General features: G+C 33.1%; 1 long non-coding RNA gene across 1 annotated transcript; it reads left to right on the top strand.

Annotated features, from left to right (window-relative positions):
• The first annotated feature begins 9,341 nt into the window (after positions 1-9,341).
• Positions 9,342-11,811, top strand: LOC143073729 (uncharacterized). The gene is made up of 2 exons (XR_012977580.1): positions 9,342-11,221; positions 11,548-11,811. It is a non-coding gene; the product is annotated as an uncharacterized LOC143073729 (long non-coding RNA).
• Positions 11,812-17,827: the final 6,016 nt, after the last annotated feature.

Genomic DNA, 17,827 nt, shown 5'->3' with positions numbered 1-17,827 from the left:
AATACCAACCAAGTTATCAACTTCATTTTGACGTAACTCCAAAAATTAAGGTGAACAACTTTTGCACTCAGCGGAATTGCAAACTTGTCCCGGAGACAAATCTGCTTTTCTGAGATGTTTTACAAGGTTCCAAAAATGTGTTATGCCCTACAGCTTTCCATCCAGCTAAGGCAGAAGTATATTCTCTTTTATTCTCATATATCCAGTATTTGCAACAAATTGTAATTTTTCTGAAGAAAAAAATTCAAATGGAAAATAATGTTTGTATTGTAATATAGTATGTTCCCATGGGAAGAAAAATTGTTCCTATGTGAAAAAAAATTGTTCCCATGGGAAGAAGATTTGTTCCCATGGGAAGAAAAATTGTTCCCATGGGAAGAAAATTTGTTCCCATGGGAAGAATTAATTCCCATGGGAACTTTTTGTATTCATCTTTTCCCATGGGAACTCTAAACTTCCCATGGGAAAAGTATTTTTTCCCATGGGAACTTCCAATGTTCCCATGGGAAATTCTAATATTCCCATGGGAATTATCAAATTTCCCATGGGAAATGTACTTTTAATCAGCTGCAGTGACAAGAGTGACAACAGTGACAAGTTGGGACATATGGCATTTTTTCAGTTTTTCAATAATCTATCACTGGGCAAATTTTTTTTTTGATATCTTGTAAACCGACAAAGTCAGATTTGCCGATACCGGAATGGCAAATTTGTCCCGCACAGTGTTCAATGATACAAATGTCAACCCGGAGCCTTGAGTTAGGAAAACTGCTAAATCTATTGTTTCGGTTCTTTAACTTATATTTGCCTCAACCAAATGTTTTGAAACTTATTCACAATGCTTATGATCACAAAACGGTCAAAATTACGCGAATCCTGCATCTATAGAAGAAGAAGAAGATGCTTTATTTCCATAAAATGGGCTCACAAGGAGCATAATATAATATCATTGTAATATAATATTCTTTTACAAATATAATAAACAACACAAGTTACAAACACAAATAAGAAACAACAGTTATCACATATTAGTATATATATAAAACCTTTGTCTCAGGCACACCTCTGGAAAGTAACAAAAAAGAATACTGTGAGTAGGCTAAATATATCTAGCTGAACTGCAAGAGGCACCTAGGGACGGTGCTATATGGCATGGTGGGTGCATATTAAAATGTGTTTCGGGACATTAATGATATGGTAAGATATTGTAAGAAGTTGCACATAAATGATATGTCATCCTCGTGCCTGGTGCAGAGGAGTCAGTACTATTTAAAGTGACACAACTGCAAGAGGCACCAAGGGACAATGCTAATTGACATGCCAAAGTGCACAAATTACAAAAAAGATAAAATATTACCAGTTTAATAAAAAAAATAATAATATTGCAAACAAGAAGGTAATGGAACTTGTACGATGTGTCCTGTACCCCACCATGCCAACCTTGTGCCTAGTGCAGAAAGCCTGATTAAATATTTATCTTTAAAGTTATATTTTATCTTCATCAATTAACTCACAGACAGATATCAAAATATCAAGATTCTCTACATTAAGAAGCCATATCAGATTTTGACTAGGAATCAAATGCTTAAAGTTTGGGCATAGTAAGTCAATAGTGGAATTCAAATAATTTCTCTTATCTTGTGATGATGTACATGAGAATAAAAAATGTTTTTCATCATCAACTTCATTTGAGGTGCACCTGAGACATATTCTGTCTTGTCGGAGAGTACCCTGATAGCGACCTTGTTCAATTCTTAGTCTGTGAGAAGAAATACGCAATCGAGTGAAATTTCTCCTCTGCTCAGGTGATTGTAATATAGTAAGGTATCTTTCAAGACCAAAATGAGTCTTAAAGGTGCTATAGCTACAAAGCTTCCCATCAGCACAATTGTGCATTTGGTTTCTCCACTGTATTTCATAGTGCTCATACAAAAACTTTTTAATTAAAATTTTGAATCTAAAGTTGCTTGCAAAGGTTAGACTGTCAACCCCATTAATGTTTTTTGCAAATAGTTTAAAGATCCATACCAAGAGGGAATTTTTGATTCAAATAATAGCTTTGACTCTAAATATGCATCTTTTAGTAAGGGAAAGGATGAACCCAAATTTTCAAGCCGGTGCCAGTATCTGATCATAGATTTGGTGATATCAAAATGTAAAGGAAATCTCCCAAGTTCTGAAAGAGTGGCAAGGTTTGTTGCTCTTTTCCCCACACCTAGTAATAATTTACAAAATTTCATATGTAATCTATCTGAAAAAAGTTTAGGATAAGCTTGATCAACTGTAGAAGTCTGAGAATTTAATTTTTTTTTGAAAGGATTAAAAAAGCCCCAAATTTCCGAACTATACAAAAGAATGGGTTTAATTGTATGATCAAATACATGGAGGCTGTTTTTAATATTGGGATTCAGTGATAAAAAGTCCTTTCGTAGCTTGTAGTATGCTTTCAATGCCTTATTGTACAATTCCTTCTGAGCAAAGGAAAAAGATCCTGATGCACTAAATGTTATACCTAAATATTTACAATGTTGAACACAATCTATCAACATGTCATTAAAATAAAAATTATGTTTTAAATATATGCCTGCCTGCTTTGTTAAATACCATCACCTTAGTTTTTTTCAGATTAATTTTCATACACCAATCTTTACAATAATTATTTAATTGATCAAGTTTACACTGAAGCCCCTTTTCCGACGAAGAAAAAATGACAATATCGTCAGCATATAATAAACAATGAACTGGCTTTGAGTTAACCAAGACTGGATCAGGTGACTTTTCTAGATAATCAGGGAGATCATTTATAAATATTTTAAACAAATTAGGACTCAAATTATCTCCCTGTTTCACTCCCACCTTAGTTGGAAAAAGGTCTGTAACTCTATTCTTTAATCGAATACAGGATTTACTCTGGGCATACATACTCTTAATTATATTATAAAAATTTGTACCCAGCCCAATGTTTAATAACTTGAGTTTTATACCTGGATGAATGACCGTGTCAAAGGCCTTCTGGAAATCAACAAAACAGGCAAACACTCTACCTTCTTTAGTATGACAGTACTTATCGATAATGGTCTTAAGTATGAACATATGGTCGGATGGTCGCGCTTTCCTTGTGAAGCCAATTTGGCTATCTTTAATGATCTGATATTTATCTAAAAATTTGCAAAGACGGGTGTCAAGAATTTTATTAAAAAGCTTCCCCAAAGCATCAGTAATAGTTATTCCTCTATAATTATTCGGATCAGATGCATCATTCCCTTTATGAATTGGGAATATGTAGCCAATAGTCCAGGGTTCTGGGTATTTTCCATAAGAGAGGCAATTATTAAAAGTTTTTAGTAAACAAGGTAACAAAGAGGTTTGACCATATTTTAGCATACTGTTAGAGATGTTATCCAACCCTGCTGCTTTATTCATTTTTAAAGATGACAAAGCAGTAGATATTTCGGTTTCAGAGATCCTACTATCAAGTTCATTAAAGCACTTTCTTTTTTCAAGAATATTTAGCTTTTCCTCCAAAAATTGCAGTCGTTCTTTAAACTCATCTTTTGGTTCTGTCAAATTTTTAAAATGATTCAACCAATCAAATGGTGCGACTAATGCACTTTTATCATCCTTTTCCTTACCCTGAAGTTCATCAATCAATTGCCAGTACTGCTTAGGGTTTTCCTCGTGCAGTGTTTCTATCTGCTTCAACAAAGACTGCTTGTACTCTCTATATTTGTGTTTTCGTGCCTTAGTATATAAGCGCTGTAGTTTATAAAAGTGACCTTTAACAGCAGGATCTCTGGGAAATCGAGAATAAATTTTCCCATAACTAAATAGGTTTTTTCGCAAATATGCAAGATTACAGTCAAACCACTTTTGGTGTTTAACCCCCTTACCCGTTTGGGCTTTACGCCTTTTAAGGGAAATATTGGCAGCAGTTTTAATAATGTCTGTCAATTCTAGAGATGCGCTATCAATTGCATTTTGGCAATTGATAGGCTCAAGTTTAAGGAATTTTTCAAGTCGCTGCTGAATTTCTGCCGTAAAAAGGGCATCTTGAAAAAGAGCTGGTGAGTCATCTGACCATATGAAACCTGGTGACATTTTATGAGTATTAACACTATCACAATCAGTTTTTAAACAATATTTTGCAGACAATGACCATTCTAACAAACAATGGCAGTCTGATAGTGTTGGTATAAAATTACATATCCTCATATACAAAATTTGATTTAGGATACTCTCCGACACTAAAACATAATCAACTGTACTAGCTCCATTAGGTGTATAACATGTTAGACCACCAAAGGTGTCACCAAGAACTCGACCATTTAGAATCCTTATTTGGTTACTAATACACAAGTCAAGCAGGTCCCTGCCCCTTGAGTCAAGTTTATCATCTTTGCTCCTTCTTTCAAGAATTTGTTTATCGCTGAAATAGGACTGATATAATGGAGAAAGATTATTACTGTCATCTATGATGAAATCTGTATCAGAAGCCACTCTGGCATTAAAGTCCCCACACAATAATATATTACCCTGTTTTTGATAGGAAGCAATATCCTTTTCTAAGCATGTAAGAATATCATGGTCAAGTCCTTTGGAATATGATGACCCCTCTGGTGGGTTATACACAACACATATAAAAAGATCTTTGTCAAATCCAAAGAATTGTTTTTCTAATTTCACCCACTGAAAATCTGGGATAGATGATTTTAGAATTTTCACATGTTGCTTTAGTGAGGGCTTGCGTAGTATTGCAAGCCCTCCAAAATGCCTGTTGTTATATTTAGTTACAGGTCTACAAATAAGATGACAATGGAATGACCCTATATTAGTTATATTAGAATCATACCCCAAGTGGGTTTCAGCAAGGAACACTAGATCTAGATTTTCTATATGTTTCAAAAAAAGGGGGTCTTGAATCTTGTTGTTTTGTCTTTTTTTTAGACCACCCACGTTCCAGAAGCCCATTTTAATGGAAGATAAATTATCACAAGTCATTTTACAAAATAAAAAAGTGTCTTTAATTCTATCTTATAAATTTTGAATTGTATATATATTGAATAACTTGTTTTAATGATTTTAGATATTAATAAGGAATTTGAATATGAGATACTGGCTATCCTAACTCAATATCTTTATACTACAAAATTTTAGGGTTTTAGCTACATGTACATGTGATTGTGATATGAAAGTAATAATACTGAAAATATTTTCACAACTGATAGAACAATGTTTTATCATAAACACACAGATATTTATGCATATAATATAATATATATATATATACGAGTTGTAGCTAGCATACTACATATGCATACACACACAAATGTTTTCATAGCTAATTGTTACATAGTTGCAGCAAGGTAAGATGTAAAATAACGACAAAACAAAACAAATACAAAATATTAAAAAAAAAAAAAAACAACAATACCCTGATATAATAATATTATTCAATATTTAGAAATTATGTGCATGTGAAGTTGCTGTTGTGCATGTATATGTAAGTGCCCCCTCAAATAAACAAGAGACAAGAGGAACAATCTCTAATAGTTCCCCTGTGAATATTTTTTATATTAAAATAATGAGAAAAAAAAAAGCAAACCAACTAACTGACTGATCTTTGAAGCAAGCTTATTTCCAGTTTATCTTCTTGTGCCCCTACCTTTACCTCTTGGCCCCTTGGATTGGGACCGCCCTCTTTGCTGGGTAGGCATAGGAATATCAAGGGCCCAATGTATTGCTTTTTTAATATTACTGGCCAAAATAGACACCCCTTTTGTAGATAAGTGGAATTTATCATCAGCTAATAACTCATTGATGGGATTTCCCTGTAACATCATATTACTATGTTCACAATATGTCACACTCGTGACTTCATTACCAATAACTGACTGTTTAACTAAGGCATTTATGATTTGGCCATTTGTAAAAAACCCAATATCATCTTTTCTTGCTATATGTGGAAGTTTACTCAAACAGGGGCATCTGTGGTTAATAGACATATTCTACATTTATTTCAGTAATCAGCTTGGTTAAAAAATCTGCCAAATTCTTTTTAAGATTTGCATTTTCCCCACAAGAATAACAAAATCTCTGTTAATTTACTACCTTAAGGCTGAAACTTTGTTGTATACCTAAGGTGACAAAAAGCGGCAGTAATTGGTGTATATGTTACAGTAAATAGTTGAAATTAGGAATTACATGTAATTACTAAAATTTAGGAATTACATGTAATTCCCGATGCACTTAGTAAATACAAGTAATTCCTAAAACTGCCCAGTTATTACAAGTAGTTACTAATTTTTAAATGATTTTTTACACCTATTTACTAACTGTTAAAACACTGTTGTAATATGGTCAGCTGATCAAAAGTTGTGGTAATACCTACTAGAAGATCAGTGAATACTCTTCGAAAGTGATCAACCTAAAGTGTTGTTTTTGATATTGGTGCATGCATAAGCTACGAAATATATAGCAAATTAAACATGATTTTTGTGTTGTAAAGTCATTAATTATAATGATATTAGAATTCACTTTTAGCAGGCAATCTCACTGGTTCTATTTTGTTAAATATGCTGAGAAACATGGTTCATTGGTTGATGACTTGTGCACTTGCAAGTTAATAATTGGACCTCTTTGAATGTAAATTAATGTTAACTTGGAAAAAAACTAAGATCAGCTATAAGTAATATACGATAAAAGTATTATTTTACAAACTTTACTTCAAGATATTATCTTATGATCATAAACAAGCTTCTGTCCAAGTTTGGAGGAAACCCAGTCATAGTGAAAAGTTAATGTTAAATGGCATGAAAACTACAAACAAGTTCAATATAACATGTATAATAAAATGCGGAAAAAAAGGATTTCATTTTACATGATTAATTTACCTCTTAATATTTGTCTTATGATCATAAACAAGCTTCTTTTCAAGTTAGGTAGAAATCCAGGATAATTTAAGAAAGTTATCAAAATTTAGCCGCTGATGACGGAACATAGGTTGGTTCGCTGTGTCTCGCGTTTTTGCGATAAGAGTCGCATGCATGCTCGACAAAATGAAAATAATGTCAACAAAAGGGGTGAAATTTTAAGGTGACTTATTCAATCCACAAAAAGATTAGATTCATCACAAATGTCCGACAGAAGAAGTCATTGTTGTCGCTTTGACACTTTCCTCAATTTTATAGTTAATAGATATAGGAAGATGTGGTATGAATGCAAATGAGAAAACTCTCAATTCAAGTAACATATTTTTTTTTAAAGTAAACCATTGTATGTCAAGGTATGGCCTTCAATACTTAGCCTTGACTCACACCGAACAGCAAGCTATAAAAGCCTCCCAAAAATACTAGTGTAAAACCATTCAATTGGGAAAAAGAACAGTGCCCCTATATAAAAACGAGAAACTAGGAAAACTGATGAACTATTTAGAAAAAGGAATTTGACTTTTGTCATTGGGCAACTTGAAAAGCAAAATTAATATAAACAATAGGCTCTCAAGATCCTGAATCGCTCACCTGATTTTTTTAACTCAATTTATTCATCAATCATGATTTATATTATTGTGTTATAATGTATATCAGTGTTTGCTTTAAATTGCTTTTTTTTTGTCATATATGCCACAAAATGAATATATAAGTTATGTAGAAAATCATCAGATATAAACAAAATTTGAACTTGATCTGCAATTTGTCAACTTAATACCAATACTGAAATCAATATTTACAAGCATAAGGGGTAAGTGTGGAGTTAATTTTCAAAGTTCAAGCCGAGGACCACAACTCTGCACAAAATCATCAGCCTGAAACAAAACTCCAACTTCATCTATAACTTGTCTGGATAAAACTTTTTACCAATTTTCAAATCAATATCACTTCAAGCTTCCAACAAATGTCTTTCTAAATTTTGGATTGATATCTATGTCTTGCATGCTGATTTTTATGGAGTTTCAAAACGAATTAAACCACCATTTTCCAGTTTCGATTCACAAACTCTAAAGAGTATGCACTTTTGATGTGCCTTATATTCCTTAATCCTTAAGTATGAGCCCTAAAAATCCCTATCCCTTTACTTTCTGGTTTGGTATCTTGAATTATGTCTTTAATTTTAAAACAAACAAATCAAGTCAGTAAATAGCTGTAAAAATGACAAAAATAATCAGTAAATACCAGTAATCACTGAATCAACTAGTAAATACATGTAATTACTAAATTGGCTAGTGATTACAGGTATTTACTGAAATGCTTAGTAATTACGTGTAATTCCTAATTTCACCTATTTACTGTAACATATATAAGACGTGTATATCTAGCGGGGTTATTGAGTAACAACATGAAACGTGATTGGACAAAATCGACGAAAAGATGAAATCAATATAGTTAAAAAAAAAAAAATATAGCACAAACGTTTGTTCAGTGAGGTAGGAAAGTGCGGCCGTACACTTCAATGATACCAATAACTTTTCTGTAGATCGCCTTGTCATCTTTTCGGAACAGTTAATTTTAAGAAAATATCTCTATTCAAATCCATTGTACACCTGTTTGAAGATTAGAGTCAAAAACTATTCATACTCTGTACATAGAAATATTTTTTGGGAAAAAAAAAAACTTAAGTCAAACACTCCAGCATGTGGCATTCAAGTCCTCATTTATCAGACCAGTACTTAAATATCAAATGAAAGAAGAAATATTGGCACTTTTTATTTCTGTCGACAAAGTTTTTAGTCTCCGTCGACTCAAAACTATGGTCCAAAAAGAATAAAATAGCATGCCGGTATGGAATCAGCAAGAAAAAGGTCAATGTTGGCACCCTATATTGATGAGAACAACACATTTAGCCATTTGAAACTTTAAATCCTTCACTTCAATGTCTAACATTCAATCTTGAGGTACAAAAAGTACTCAATTACCAAACTGGTACAAGAATAGAAATCAAAAGAAAAAAAATCGCCTTTTATTGTTATCGACACAAATAAAAGTAACTGTAAACTTATAGAGCTCTCATTTTGCGTCATATTATGCATCAAAAGAAGAAAATGTTCATGCCGGCACAGAAGTATCACTAAAAAGGATAGATATTGGCACCATTTATAGATATACAACAAGATATAACAAATACAACAACCAGAAACCTTCATTTCTTCACTTTTGTGTCTGAGAATCCATCTAAACTCATAAATATTACTTCATTGTCAGAATATCAAAAAAACATATGAAATTGTGTCGCTTTAAATTTGTTTCGCGACATAAATGTAGACTTATAAACCTCAAATTATGCATTTTTATAGTTGTCGACAAAGGTTTAGGAAACTGTCATGGTGTGCTATTTGGCTTGAATTTGTGTTAGTGTTATTGTGGATAAAAATTATGTTTTATTTTAAGAAAGAAAATTTTATGTTTGTATTTTGTAATATTTTAATTAATTTGTTTAATTAATTTTACCTATGCTGTGGCAAGTACTCGATATGTCACAGTTTGATTAAAGACTAATTGTAATTAGCATATATATGTCACTTGGAAAGTTTATGTTTTTATCAAAATTTTTATCAAAACATTATAGGATTAGGCTTTGTTAATTAATGTCTTTTTTTTGTTAATGAGAGTAATATTTACATGTCGAGTCATATTGATTTATATTTGGTTTTAATATAAATAGCGTTGTGAAATTTAGGAAAATCAGTCACCTTTCGGAAACCTAACCTTTCACTACTAAAGTCTATTGTACTGGGTCTGTAGGACTGTCGATCAGTCTCCCAGTTGACTTTGTAGTGTTTAGACAAAAATGTATTTTTGACTCACCTTTTATTTTTAGTAAATATTTAAACAGTCAGTGTTTCGGAAGCGTAACCTCACACTACTCATGTCATTATACTGGACCTATAAGACTGTCTACCAGTCTACCAGTTGACTGTGTAGTGTGAGACAAAATTTATCTCTGACTCATAATTTAACTTTATAAAATTATACTTTTGAGAAACTTTTATTTTGAGACTTTTACATTCTGAAATTGAGATTAAGTACATTTTATGATTTAGTAATTTTGGCATTTATTTTATATTTTACATTTTAAAGAGAAATAGTTTTACTTCGGATTTGTTATTTTGAATTGACACTTTGTACTTTAATTAGATTATTATTATTTGGCATTGTTTATTGATTGATTTGTTATCATTCATTTAAATCATTATCGTTAATCAAATTATGAAAACCTTCCTTGCGTTTTAACTATGCCTATCAGAACATTAAGTCTAGCATTAGACTGACCCCCTGTCCCTTGGTTCCAGCACATACGAGTTAGCTCACCCTTATCAAACAGTGCTCTCGAGTGGACCTTGGTGACGGATATGATGGATTGACCCGAGGCATGATACAAAAGAGATTCTGAAACTGCATAGCTAGAATGTAGGTTGGCAAAATTCATTCAAAATTATTTAAAACTTAAATTTCAAAATTGAGACTACAGAAGGAGAGACAATGAGAGGAAGAGAGAACCAGTAGCAGGAGAGACAAGTTGCAGATTCGACAACACACAACTAAAAGATAAGTACATCTTGCTTATTATATTACACTTTAATATTTTTTAGTGAAAAGTATAGATGTATGTTGATTCTTGGTGTAAATCTGTTAACTTTAAATAAATATTTGTTTGTGCAAAAACTTTACAGAAGTTAACATTCAGTTCAGGAGAAACTGTACTTGTGCAAATAATTTTATGCGATCTGGAAATTTGACTCATAGTAGCGAGAATATAACATAAACAAAATACTGACATAAATTACTTTTAGTTTCAGTTTGGTAATTGGAATAGAAATATCATCATGGGTAGAAAAAGAATTTCAAAAGGATGGTGCTGCCAAAAAGACAGATGTGCCAAGCTTTCCAGTGTAATACCAGGTACAGCAAGTTTCCAGTTTACTACAACCATGGAGAGGAACTTTGTAGAAATTGGAATAGAGAACCTTCAAGTGAGATGTTTAGTTGACAGTGGAGCTTCTTTTAGCTGTATCAGTCAACATCAGCTGTACCGTCTAAACACCACTCAGCGATACAGAGATCAACGATCAATAGTGTAATAGGTGTCTGTGGAGAAGTGCATGCAATAATTGGTGAAATAGTGCTACAGCTATCTTTTGGACAATACAAAATTAACCAGAAATTTCGTATATTTGAAACACTACATGCAAAAGCTATATTAGGATTAGATTTTTTGAGAGACAATAAATGTATTTATCAATGTTATAAAGAACACGTGTATTTGTTGTGACATTTGTCACATGACTAGATATACCGGTTTGAAGGTATTCTCTATAGAGTAATGAGTATTTCACGAGCTAATATAAGCGGGAAGAATTGTAACGGTAAATATATTTGGAAAATGATATGTTGAACATGTTGAAGCAGCGGCTACGGGCGTGCAGACAAACATTGTAAATAAATGAATAAATATGCTTAACTGTACTGTCCAGGCGAGCTGATATCCCAAATAGTGTTTGGTTTTTTATTTATAAATATTTTATGTTCGTTTGAGTTGACGAACAAGAACATAAAGAGAAAACAGATTTTGAAAACATGACTTTAACGATACCGACTCAAAAGAATACAGTAATGAACATTGAACATCAAAATAGTGTTGCTCATGTTACCATAGCAACCTTTCAAGATAATAGTGCAGTTATAGCTTTGGCAGAAACCGTGAATACAGTGATTTTAGAACCTCAGTCAGAAACAATTATACCAGTTAAAATTCCAAAATTTCATATGGGAAGTACAGTAATTTTAGAACCATGCCATAAGCTTCAATCTCGCTTTTCTATAGCTGGGGAAAAACAGTTTCAATTATTGATAACAACATGGGAATTTACAGACTTTTAAATCCAACAAATCAAACTATCTATTTGGACTCGAAATTACAAATTGCTGTTGCACAACTAGTTGACTTTAGAAATATTAATGCTTTCAAAGAACAAGATGAAGGATTTTTATGCAGTGTTTTAGAAAGTGAGAAATATTCAAACAATAACAGTGATGATATATTAGCTGATTTAGGGATTAATTTAAGTGATACAGACTTAAGTTTAAATCAACAACAGAAACTTTATAGATTTTTAAGCCGGAACAGAGACATATTTGCCAAGGATATATCTGAACTTGGTAAAACTGAAATGCACTATCATACCATTCATACAAAGGGCGATAAGGTGGTTAGTTTAGCACCTTATCGTCAATCACCACAGATGCGTGCTGAGATAGAGCGACAATTAGATGAGATGGAGAGACATGGTATCATCGAAGAGTCTACATCACCATTCCACAGCCCTGTAGTTCTAGTGAAGAAACAAAATGGCGAATTTCGTTTTTGTGTGGACTTTCGTGTGCTAAACAAGATAACAGAGCCACTTTCATTTGGGATTCCACACATGTCTGACATTTTGGATACATTAGCTGATGCCAAACCGGAGCTGTATTCAACTATCGACCTCCGTTCAGGATTCTGGCAGGTACCGTTAGACCCTGCCACAAAATACAAAAGTGCCTTCATCACACACAAGGGAGTGTATGAATTCAACAGACTAGCATTTGGTATGATGAATTCACCAATGACATTCCAGTGTTTAATGACCAAAGTGCTGAAAAATCTAAATTTCAAGATTGCCTTAGTATACATCGATGACGTTTTAATTTTTTCCAAGAATTTTGAGGAACATTTACAACATTTAAATTTAGTGTTTACAAATTTACGCAGTGCTAACTTAAAATTACATCCTTCAAAATGTAAATTTGCAAAGAACGAAGTCAAATATTTAGGACATATTATTTCAAAAAATGGAATTAAAGTAAACCCGAAAATACAGAAAAAGTGAACAATTTTCAAACTCCTAAGAATGCGAAACAAGTGAAAAGTTTTTTAGGAATGGCAAACTATTACAGGAAATTTGTTAAGGAATATGCGTGTATTGCCACACCGTTAACATCACTTTTAAAGAAAAATATGAAATTTAACTGGACATTGGAATTTCAGAGGGCATTTGATACTTTGAAAAATGCACTAGTATCTGCTCCTATCCTTGTGTTTCCAGAATTTGACAAACCATTCATTCTATCAACAGATGCTTCAGAATATTCAATGGGATATGTGCTGAGTCAGATTCAGAATGGAGTTGAGCATTCCATTGCTTATGGTGGAAGATCTTTGCGTGGCTCTGAACTTAGGTGGCATATCACAGAAAAAGAAGCTTTAGCGTTAGTTGATGGTATACAGCACTTCAAACATTATTTGGCAAATCAAGAATTCACTGTATATACTGATAATGTATCCGTGAAGTATCTACAGAAAATCAAAGACTGTCAAGGTCGTCTAGGAAGATGGAGTTTGCTGCTTCAGGGATGCAACTTTAAGATTATACACCGTGAAGGCTCTAAGAATACTGCTGATTGTCTATCCAGACAACAGTACACAAATTCAACAATGCAAGATTCAACCGATTTGGCAGAACATTTGTACAATATCAATGAAAAGGAGTATACCGAAACACTGTTTTTTTATAAAGGAGAGAGTGAAAACAACGTAATAGCGAACATTGAACAAACAACAATTCAAGAACCTGAACTTAACAATTTATCCAAACATCAAAAAGAGTGTCGAGACTTTTCAGAAATTTACAATTATAAGTTTAATAGAGAATTACCAGATGATGCAATTTTAGCAAGAACAATAGTGGCCGAATCGTACAATTTTGAAATAGAGGACGGAATTTTAAAGCATTTTTATTCAAAGAGGTGTAAACAAGTACCGAGACATGAGCGTTTAGTGAAACAGATAGCTGTTCCTATAATTTTACGTGATGATGTATTAAGGTCTTACCATGACTGTATTCTAGGCGGTGGTCATCAAGGTTTCGACAGAACATACTCATCACTACGTAACAAGTACTTTTTTCCTTCAATGTATGAGGATGTTAAACAATACGTAAAAACGTGTGAAGTGTGTCAGCAGTCAAGAAGGAATTATGGTGCTAAACGTCCACCTCTTAAACCTCAAATAAGTGATGATATATTTAGTAGGTGGCATATGGACATACTTAGTGGTCTAGACAAATACAAGCATGTACTTTTAGTGGTGGATAGCTATTCTAAGTGGAGTGAAATATTCCCTTTAAAAACACAAGAAGCTGGTGAGGTAGCAGGAATACTGTACAGGGAGAGTATCTCACGATACGGAGCACCTAGAGTTCTCATATCAGATCGCCTCGATTTTACCTCGAACCTTGTTGAAGCATTATCTGAAATGTTTCAGATTACAAGGCACTTGACGAGCTCCTATCATCCGCAAACCAATGGATCTGTTGAAAGAATGAACTCCGTTATTCTCCAATCTATACGCAGTTATGCTAAGGATCAGCAAGATGACTGGGTTCATCTATTACCAGGAATCATGATGACATACCGAGCCACTCCTGCAACGCAGTTAACTGATTTCTCACCATTTTTCTTGTTGTTTGGACGAGAGATGTGTCTACCAATAGACACTTCTTTAATACCTAAGGAACATTTGGCCCAAGTTCACAGGATATTCTTAGGAAGAATTCTACAAAATTTAGAGAGAACCAGGAAAATTGCGTCAGAGAACATTGAAGTAGCCCAAGAGAGAAATAAACGTCAATACGACAAGACAGCACAGGAACCAGAGTTTAGACCTACCCAAAGAGTTTGGCTGTATTGTACAAAAGTTCCCGTAGGAAAGGCTCCAAAACTACATCGTAAATGGGTAGGTCCATATTATATAACACTTGTGAATAGATCAAACCACACATACCGAATCCGTAATTGTGCTAACAACAAAGAAGTGAAGTCACTAGTAACTGCGCATAGGTTGAAGCCATACTATGACCCTAACACTAGACCAACTAATCCGCCTCCAGAACATGAAAATGATGACGATGAGTAAGATCCAGACGAAATAGGTCAACAACCCTACAACAGCGAAATGGTCACAACAATGACAGACAACAAAATCGAGATCAGCAAAATGGAGACAAAAATAACAGACAACAACCGAACAGAAGACAGAGAAATGATGACAACATCATTAGAGGACAGCGTAATGATGACAACAACGACAGACTACAAACAAACAGAGACCAGACAACTGGAGACAACAACAATCAGAACCAACCACAAAATCCAACTGTTGGCAACACCAAACCATCGTGTCAAGATTGTAAACGTGGAAATTGTACTCCATTTAGGGAGGAAAACATTGACCGTCTAATGGCTTCAAATCGAGGTAATGGTACACTATATTACAAAATAAGATTTAAAACAGGACAAACCGGGCATTTTCCATGCAAAATTCCAACATATATTGTGCGCCAATTTCATGCAGACAGAACCATGAGCGGGAAAAAGAGAAAAAGACCTCTCAATCAAAGTAATCACAAATTCTTTAATAAATCCAACAGACAAGGAAATGATGAAAACAACAAAACTAGTGACAATTCTCAAAAGGAATCTATAAATGTGCTATCAACCAACAACAACCCTTCTTTGGAATATTTACAACCTGAAAAATTACTGGCAGTGCGTTTTATAATCAAAGGGCTTATTTTCTTATTCAAACTGGAATCATTCAGAGGTGGCATTCAATTACATCTGTTCGAAACCATGCTCATAATTTTATCAAATACTTTACAACAATATTTGAGGAGAGATTGCTGAAAGAGAAGTTGAACTATCTTCAGGAAAAACACCAAGGAACACTGAAACAGGAATTTAGTAGCTGTGGTCAAGGGTTTAAAGTACATGAAGCAAGAGTTGACAATAGTGGAAAAATGGAATTTTTGGATGAACCCAAATATGCCTCCAGAATGGCAGACTTTTGATGAAGTGCCGAATGGGTGCATTGACACTTTCTTAAAAGAGTTAACGAGAGAGTTCCAAAATGAGATAAATCCATGGTGATTTGTTTTAAACAATTTGTTACTCGTTAGGACAGTGTTTGAAACTTGAAAATAGTATTTTTGTAGCATGTAAATCTATTTAGTTTTTCTAAAAAAAAAAAAAAATTCAGGGTAGGTAGTTCTAGGACTTAGTGTGAGTGCACGCATACTATTTCTTATTACTACATCTTTTGATTTTGGTTAAAGTGTCTTGTTTTTTTTTTAGAAATTTACACAAATATATAGGTTGAGAGAAGCTAGCTAGCTCACAATTATTGTACATTTTTTTTTCTGGCGCCAGGTTATGTATAGTTTATTGTAGTGTATAAAGATTATTTTAGGTGTTAATATGTGAATGTATATATCATGTTTGGGGACAAACATATTGGAGTAGGGGGGAATATGTCATGGTGTGCTATTTGGCTTAAATTTGTGTTAGTGTTATTTTGGATAAAAATTATATTTTATTTTAAGAAAGAAAATTTTATGTTTGTATTTTGTAATATTTTAATTAATTTGTTTAATTAATTTTACCTATGCTGTGGCAAGTACTCGATATGTCACAGTTTGATTAAAGACTAATTGTAATTAGCATATATATGTCACTTGGAAAGTTTATGTTTTTATCAAAGTTTTTATCAAAACATTATAGGATTAGGCTTTGTTAATTAATGTCTATTTTTTGTTAATGAGAGTAATATTTACATGTCGAGTCATATTGATTTATATTTGGTTTTAATATAAATAGCGTTGTGAAATTTAGGAAAATCAGTCACCTTTCGGAAACCTAACCTTTCACTACTAAAGTCTATTGTACTGGGTCTGTAGGACTGTCGATCAGTCTCCCAGTTGACTTTGTAGTGTTTAGACAAAAATATATTTTTGACTCACCTTTTATTTTTAGTAAATATTTAAACAGTCAGTGTTTCGGAAGCGTAACCTCACACTACTCATGTCATTATACTGGACCTATAAGACTGTCTACCAGTCTACCAGTTGACTGTGTAGTGTGAGACAAAATTTATCTCTGACTCATAATTTAACTTTAGAAAATTATACTTTTGAGAATCTTTTATTTTGAGACTTTTACATTCTGAAATTGAGATTAAGTACATTTTATGATTTAGTAATTTTGGCATTTATTTTATATTTTACATTTTAAAGAGAAATAGTTTTACTTTGGATTTGTTATTTTGAATTGACACTTTGTACTTTAATTAGATTATTATTATTTGGCATTGTTTATTGATTGATTTGTTATCATTCATTTAAATCATTATCGTTAATTAAATTATGAAAACCTTCCTTGCGTTTTAGCTATGCCTATCAGAACATTAAGTCTAGCAATAGACTGACCCCCTGTCCCTTGGTTCCAGCACATACGAGTTAGCTCCCCCTTATCTAACAGTGCTCTCGAGTGGACCTTGGTGACAAAACCGTAGACTTCAAATCATAATAAAGATGAAATATTGTCGCTTTAAATTCTTTCGCGACATAAATATAGACTTAAAAACCTCAAATTATGCATTCTTACTGTTGTCGACAAAGGTTTTAGTAACCGTAGACTTCAAATCATAATAAAGATGAAATATTGTCGCTTTAAACTTCTTTCACGACATAAATATCAGTAACCGCACACTTATAAATCTCTTAATTTGTGTCTAACTATTCATTCTTACAATGAAAGAATGATGCCGGACCAGAAAAATCAGAGAGAAGGGAAGACATTGCCACCTTTTGTTGATACCGACAACAAATTTTGTGATTGAAACGGGTTTTCATTCCCATTACTGTCAAAAATTCCATCAGAATGTTTTTAAAAGTACTCCATTATAAGGCCAGTACCAGAATATCATTCAAAAAGAAGAAATATTGGCATTTTCTATTCCTGTC

This window comes from Mytilus galloprovincialis, chromosome 4 (genome assembly GCF_965363235.1).
Source record: "Mytilus galloprovincialis chromosome 4, xbMytGall1.hap1.1, whole genome shotgun sequence".
NCBI classification, from domain to species: Eukaryota; Metazoa; Mollusca; class Bivalvia; order Mytilida; family Mytilidae; genus Mytilus; species Mytilus galloprovincialis.
Note: the sequence above shows the minus strand (reverse complement) of the source record. Positions and strands in the feature narration are given on the sequence as shown.